Source organism: Euleptes europaea, chromosome 17 (assembly GCF_029931775.1).
Source record: "Euleptes europaea isolate rEulEur1 chromosome 17, rEulEur1.hap1, whole genome shotgun sequence".
NCBI classification, from domain to species: Eukaryota; Metazoa; Chordata; class Lepidosauria; order Squamata; family Sphaerodactylidae; genus Euleptes; species Euleptes europaea.
Window position 1 is genome coordinate 41,218,040 of NC_079328.1, and position 7,186 is coordinate 41,225,225.

Sequence of the window (7,186 nt, forward strand, 5' to 3'; positions counted from 1 at the left end):
AGAGGTATATTGGGTCTGAATATAGACTTTCCGCTTAGCTATCATGGCTGAACTGGCCACATTCAGGACAAACAAAGTTGTTCTCTCCAGTATCAGAGGAGTATGGCGAATATATTAGGTGCTGTGGAACACAGGCAGGATGCTGCTGCAGTCGTCTTGTTTGTGGGCTTCCTAGAGGCACCTGGTTGGCCACTGTGTGAACAGACTGCTGGACTTGATGGGCCTTGGTCTGATCCAGCATGGCTTTTCTTACCTTCTGAAGTAATGAAAGCTGCTTGTACAGTCCTGAAGTTTACTATTGGCACATGTTCATAGGGGAGGGCCCACAGCACAGAGGAAGAGCACAGCCTTTGCTTGAGAAGGTACTCAATTCAGTCCCTGGCTTGGTTAGTCGAAGGATCTTGAAGACCAGATGTTGGGGAAGTGGTTTCCCTGCCTGAGCTGCTGCTGCCGGTCAGAGTAGACTGGAGATCTCCAATGCAGTGCCCGTGGGCTCCTTGATGCACCCTCATTTTGCCAGCATGGTGTAGTGGTTAAGAGCAGTGGTTTGGAGCGGTGGAGTCTGATTTGAAGAACCGGGTTTGATTCCCCACTCCTCCACATGAGCGGAGGAGGCTAATCTGGTGAACTGGATTGGTTTCCCCACTCCTACACATGAAGCCAGCTGGGTGATCTTGGGCAAGTCACAGCTCTCTCCAAACTCTCTCAGCACCACTGACCTCACATGGTGTCTATTGTGGGGAGGGGACGGGAAGGTGATTGTAAGCAGGTTTGATTCTTCTTTTTGTTCTTCTTCTTCTTCTTCCTCCTCCTCCTCAAAGCACAGAGCCAACCCTGGATTTCCTTATATTCCCTGGAAATGCTTCAGAAGAGTAGCCAGTTAGTCATGGCAGAAGCAGGAGGAGTGGCCGGGGTGGTGGTGGTACGTACAGAAAACTTTGGACCCTTCCACACCCCTGCCATGAACATGCTGCATCAGGCAGTAAATTAGTGACCGGGGAAAGAAGATGCTGTAATTATTTACTGTGGGTTGACTGAACCCAGAGGGGAGATCTCTGTGATGACTGGGCCGCCTTTTGGGAGGTTTTCTTGCTGTGAAAGTCACCCATTATTTTCTCAGCTAGCGGGTTGAAGTTCGAAGTTTGTTTATTTAAGGCATATAGACCAATCAGTCATGAGCATAGGGGAAAGGTTCCCTATTAAACAGCATAACAATTAAATATACAAGATCAACTATAGGAATTACATTTTCAGCTTTCATAACACGTCGTGAAAATTTTAAAAAGGTAAAGGTCCCTTGTGCAAGCACTGGGTCATTCCTGCCCCATGAGGTGACGTCACATCCCAAAGTTTACTAGGCAGATTAAGTTTGCGGGGTGGTTTGCCAGTGCCTTCCCCAGTCATCTTCTCTTTACCCCCAGCTAGCTGGGTACTCATTTTACCGACCTCGGAAGGATGGAAGGCTGAGTCAACCTTGAGCCAGCTACCTGAAACCGACTTCCATCGGGATCGAACTCAGGTCGTGAGCAGAGCTTGGACTGCAGTACTGCAGCTTACCACTCTGCGCCATGGTTTTAGATATACAAAATTGTGAAGTTTAAAATTTAGGAATATTATTTAATGCCATAGACATAAATTTTCCAACTGCCAGAATTTGGGTTGGTGTCTACTAATAGCTTAACTACAAGTTGCTGTTTTTCATTAAGTCCCCATTTCTGAATATATTTAGTAGTCCATTTTTCTCAGACCACATTATACTTTTTACAATTGATGAAAAAATGCCAGATGGTATCTAGCTCCCCTGATTTGCAGACGCAAAGCCGCTCAAAAAAGGGGATCCCGTTGAATCTGCCTGCAGGTTATACAAGAAAAGTTAAGTAAAAGGTAAAGGTCCCCTGTGCAAGCACCGGGTCATTTCTGACTCATGGGGTGATGTCACATCCTGACATTTCCAAGGCAGACTTTGTTTGCGGGGTGGTTTGCCAGTGCCTTCCCCAGTCATCTTCCCTTTACCCCCAGCAAGCCGGGTACTCATTTTACCGACCTCGGAAGGATGGAAGGCTGAGTCGACCTTGAGTCGGCTACCTGAAACCAACTTCCATCGGGATCGAACTCAGGTTGTGAGCAGAGCTTTTGACTGCAGTACTGCAGCTTACCACTCTGCATCACGGGGCTCCTCGCAAGAAAAGTTATCTGACTTAATGTCATGAAAGCAAGAGGCCAACCATCAAAGAAGTGTACAATACAGTACAAGAAAATAGCTGACAAAAGAACAGTTCGGACATTTGCTAGAGCTTCAATGGAGGGGCCACAACTCAGCGGTGGAGCATCTGTCTGACACGCAGAAGGTCATAGGTTCAACCCCCTGCATTTCCAGTTAGTAGGTAATATGAAAGACCTCTGACTGAGACCCCGGAGAGCCGCTGCCAGTCAGATTAGACAATACTGAACTTGATGGACTAATGGTCTGATAGGTAGCTTCATGTGTTCAAGGTGATGGTGTTGTGGTTAAGAGCGATGGTTTGGAGTGGTGGACTCTGATCTGGAGAACCGGGTTTGATTCTCCACTCCTCCCTTGAGTGGCGGAGGCTAATCTGGTGAACTGGATTTGTTTCCCCAGTCCTACACTCGAAGCCAGCTGGGTGACCTTGGGACAAGCTGCAGCTCTCTTAGAGCTCTCTCAGCCCATCCTACCTCACCGGGTGTCTGTTGGGGAGAAGGGACGGTGATTGTAAGCCGGTTTGAGCCTCCCTTAAGTGGTAGAGAAAGTCAGCATATAAAAAACAACTCTTCTTCTACAGTGATTACAATGTCATGCTAGGATCCAGGAGATCCAGGTTCCAGTCCCCACATTGCCATGAAGCTCACTGGAGGACCTTGGGCCGGTTATTTTCTTTCTCATTCTTGCCAACCTCCTAGGGATGTTGAGAGGATCAAATGTGGTAAGGTGGTCCGTGTATACAGCCCTGAACTTTTTGGGTTTAAAAAACTACTGATAGACTTAGATGACTGCTACCCTAGGTTCCACCGTGGCAAGAATTCAATCAATAAATTAATCAGTCAAATCTACTAGTGTATTTATCATAATCCTCTTGTGGTAATCCAAGTGAAAGCTCAGAAAGCTTACCTCACCAGTAAGATTATGATAAGAAACAAACGTAAATATTGGATCATGTAAACATGACTTTAATGATAAATATAACAGACAACAATTTCTTGAAATATTTTTATGACTTACCGGTATATAACATGTAATGTAACATGTAATGATTAACAAGAACGCATATCTATCGCAGATGAACGTTTTATCCCTTTCCCTTTCTTCCTTTATGTACCGTCTAAAAACTTAATTAAAAATATTTTTAAAATAAATTAATTAATAACTCCTAAGAATATAATAAAGGAACTGCCCCAATGTACTTCATGGTAGAGGAAGCATTTGAACCCGGGTTTTTCCAGCCCTGCACTTGACTTATTGAAAATACATTTTTTTCAAGTTCTATTAATAAATATGGACAGTCAGCAGTAAATATATACATAAACCAAAAAGAAAAAGTCGCATAATCACATAAAGTCACATAAAATACTTTACAACCCTGCATCCGTAGCCCCCTCTCGCTTAACCGAGGCTGTATCTTACTATAAAATGGACATTTCCATTCTTTGAATGGTTCTTGTCCATAACAGGTCTACACTATTAATATCATTATTTTTTTGGTAAGTGGTTAGCGTCACTAAAATATACACCTCTTTTATTTTTGACAACCAATCATGTATCTTAGGGCAGGGCCGGATTTAGGTTTGATGAGGCCCTAAGCTATTGAAGGTAATGGGGCCCTTTATATGTCCAGCTGTCCTTTGTCAGCAACAAATTGTCGCTGTTTTTTGTGTTGAATATATGCTATATGGTAATTTATGGACCTAATAGGTATCTAAAGCCATTTGCACATAACAAAATATGTATTTTATCAAAGTAATTGTTGAAGTGAAATACAATTAAGAAGAAGTATATTAATAGTAAAATAATTATTATTTCCTTTAACAAATTTGGGGGGGGGGCCAAGAGAGTGGGGCCCTAAGCTATAGCTTGTTTAGCTTATACATAAATCCGGCACTGCTTAGGGGAGGTTTTCTGGTTCCATTGCCTAGCAAAGACCATTCTAGCTGCAGTTAACAGATGTAACGCTTCTATCCGTTGGTCTCTCGGATATATTTTTTTTTTAGCCTGCTTTAAGGTGGCCTTCCAGGTGGTTTACAAAAAAAGACATCTGTCCTACCCTATCACAAACACTCCAAAACAAAGTCCTCAGGTTGTTCCTGGCACTGTTTGCTGTCTCAGTCCTCATTCCAAGCTGACCCGCCTACTGGAAGAAAATATTCTGGGTCTCGAACAACCAGTTCCCAGCAAAGCCCAAGCGTGCAGAGCTATTGTAGGATGACCCGCTGACCCCATACGCTTCTCCAAACGTTGCCAAAGGGAAATGCAGAGCAAGCATCTTTTTTTAAAAAGTCAACTTTAACCAGTGGTCCCCAACACGGTGCTCACGGGAGCAATGACACATGAACACATGAAGCTGGCTTATACTGAATCAGACTGGCAGTGGCTCTCCAGGGTCTCAGGTAAGAGGTCTTTCACATCACCTACCTGCCTAGTCCCTTTAACTGGCGCGATGCCGGGGATTGAACCTGGGACCTTCTGCGTGCCAAGCAGATGCTCTTCCACTGAGCACAGCCCCTCCCCAAAAAGCTTGCAGTTCACACATGAACACATGAAGCTGCCTTATACTGAATGAGACCCTTGGTCCATCAAAGTTAGTATTGTCTACTCAGACTGGCAGCGGCTCTCCAGGGTTTCAGGCAGAGGTCTTTCACATCACCTACCTGCCTAGTCCCTTTAACTGGAGATGCCGGGGATTGAACCTGGGACCTTCTGCATGCCAAGCAGATGCTCTACAAACTGAGCCACAGCCCCTCCCCAGTTTACCAGTGTGCTTCCTCCTGCCCATTTATTCTTTTCAGAAAGCACCTCATTGCCAATTCTGACTTTCCTCTACCTCACTGGAGTAGGAAGTGCTTCAGGAAGAGCCCAGGTGGCATTACCTTTCTGTCCATACGTAACATCTATTCAAAAACAGCTGCCGCTTTTGGAGGAAGTTAGTTGAATCAGGGCTCCCTATAGGGTTGGCAACCTCCAGGTGGTGGCTGGAAATCTCCTGCTAATACAACTGATCTCCAGGCGCCAGAGATCAGTTCCCCTGGAGAAAATGGCTGCTTTGGTAATTGGACTCTATGGCATTGAAGTCCCTCCCTTCTTCGCAGGCTCCACCCCCAAAATCTCCAGGTATTTCCCAACCTGGAGCTGGCAACCCTGGGGTAGGGGAGGGGCATAGAAAAAAGTGTTCTGCATGAATCATCCCTCCAGTATTCAGAAGAGCGTCGCTGAATCACTCTGCTTGCTTTGCACGTCTTCCCGTTCTTGACAAATATTTCCAAATCAATCGGAACTCCCCCCCCCTCATTTTTGGGAGGACAACAAATTATGCAAAAGACATGCAAATTGGCTTAAACGGCATCCTTTATTCTGAGTGACAAGCGACGTGTCTTCTTGGCACAGAGTACAAGGAGTCCCGATTAGCAAACGAGTGTGAAATTAGCGTTATTAGTCATTCTCCCTATTCTTCTTATTGATTTGGGAAATTGCACACTTTGTCTTTTTCACTTTGGTCATTAACGGGGAGAGTATTTATTGCAAATGTCTACGAGACAATTACAAGGGGACCGCCGTGAAACAGGCAGCAGCCACTGGGTGGATTTTTTTTGCAAACTGTGTTTTGGCAAAGAAGGTGCCTGAACAGGGGCAGAAAGGCCCAGTCACCGTGCTTTAGCATGAGAAACGAGACAAACATTTTGCAAGAGGTCAATGGCCATGGCTACCCATGACTTACTGCCTGGAGTAAATAATGAGTAGTAATAATGGGAATGAGATCCAGAGAGGTGCAGTGGTTGAGAGCAGCGGGACTCGAATCTGGAGAACCTGGTTCAATTCCCCACTCCTCCACATGTTGGGTTGCCAACCTCCAGGTACTAGCAGAAGATCTCCTGCTACTACAACTGATCTCCAGCCAATTGAGATCAGTTCCCCTGGAGGAAATGGCCGCTTTGGCAAATGGACTCTATGCCATCAAAGTCCTCCCCAAACCCCGCCCTCCTCAGGCTCCGCCCCAAAAACCTCCTGCCGATGGCGAAGAGGGACCTGGCAACCCTATCCACATGAATAGGGTTGCCATCCTCCAGGTACTAAAGAAAAGAAAAAATACCCCTAATATTGAAATTATCAAATATTATTGTATAATTCTTATACATTTGATTATATCATTGTAGCTTATTGCAAGACCTCATGAAGTTTTTTTTTTTTTTTACGAAACAAGTCTTGAACCTAGGTACTTGTTAAGAAGAGAGAAACACGATTGTTGTCAGATACAGCTAATTGGAACAAGGTCACAGCTGTTAAACTGTTTTGACATTTTGACGCCAGTTTATGTTAGTATTTTGGGCAATCGCAGTGTCTGTATTTAAAACATCTTTTGTAACCACTGTTTAATATTTGTTATGATATATGTGATTTTCATTACTTTACATACATATGTGGATGTATAAGCATATAATAATATTTGATAATTTCAATCTTTGGGATATTTTTTCTTTCCTTTAGTACCTGGAGGACTGCAACCCTATTCATGTGGAGGAGTGGGCAATTGAACCCAGTTCTCCAGATTTGAGTCCCACTGCTCTTAACCACTGCACCAGTGGTCCAACTGTTCTGGCATTCTGTCTCACGCAGTGGCTAACCAGTTGCCCCGAATGTCCAGCAAATGGAGCATAAGGGCCAATTAGGGTTGCCAACCTCCATGTACTAGCTGGAGATCTCCTGCTATTACAACTGATCTCCAGCTGATGCAGGAAATTCACAACTATCTCTCCCCCACACACACCCAGTGACCCCTACTCCATGCCCAGAAGATGGGCAAAATGCCCTCCCTCTCATGATCTGCCTAGGGTCATGGAATCAGCATTGTGGACAGATGGCCATCTAGCCTCTGCTTAAAAACCTCCAGGGAAGGAGAGCTCACCACCTCCCGAGGAAGCCTGTTCCACTGAGGAACCGCTGTTAGAAAATTCTTCCTAA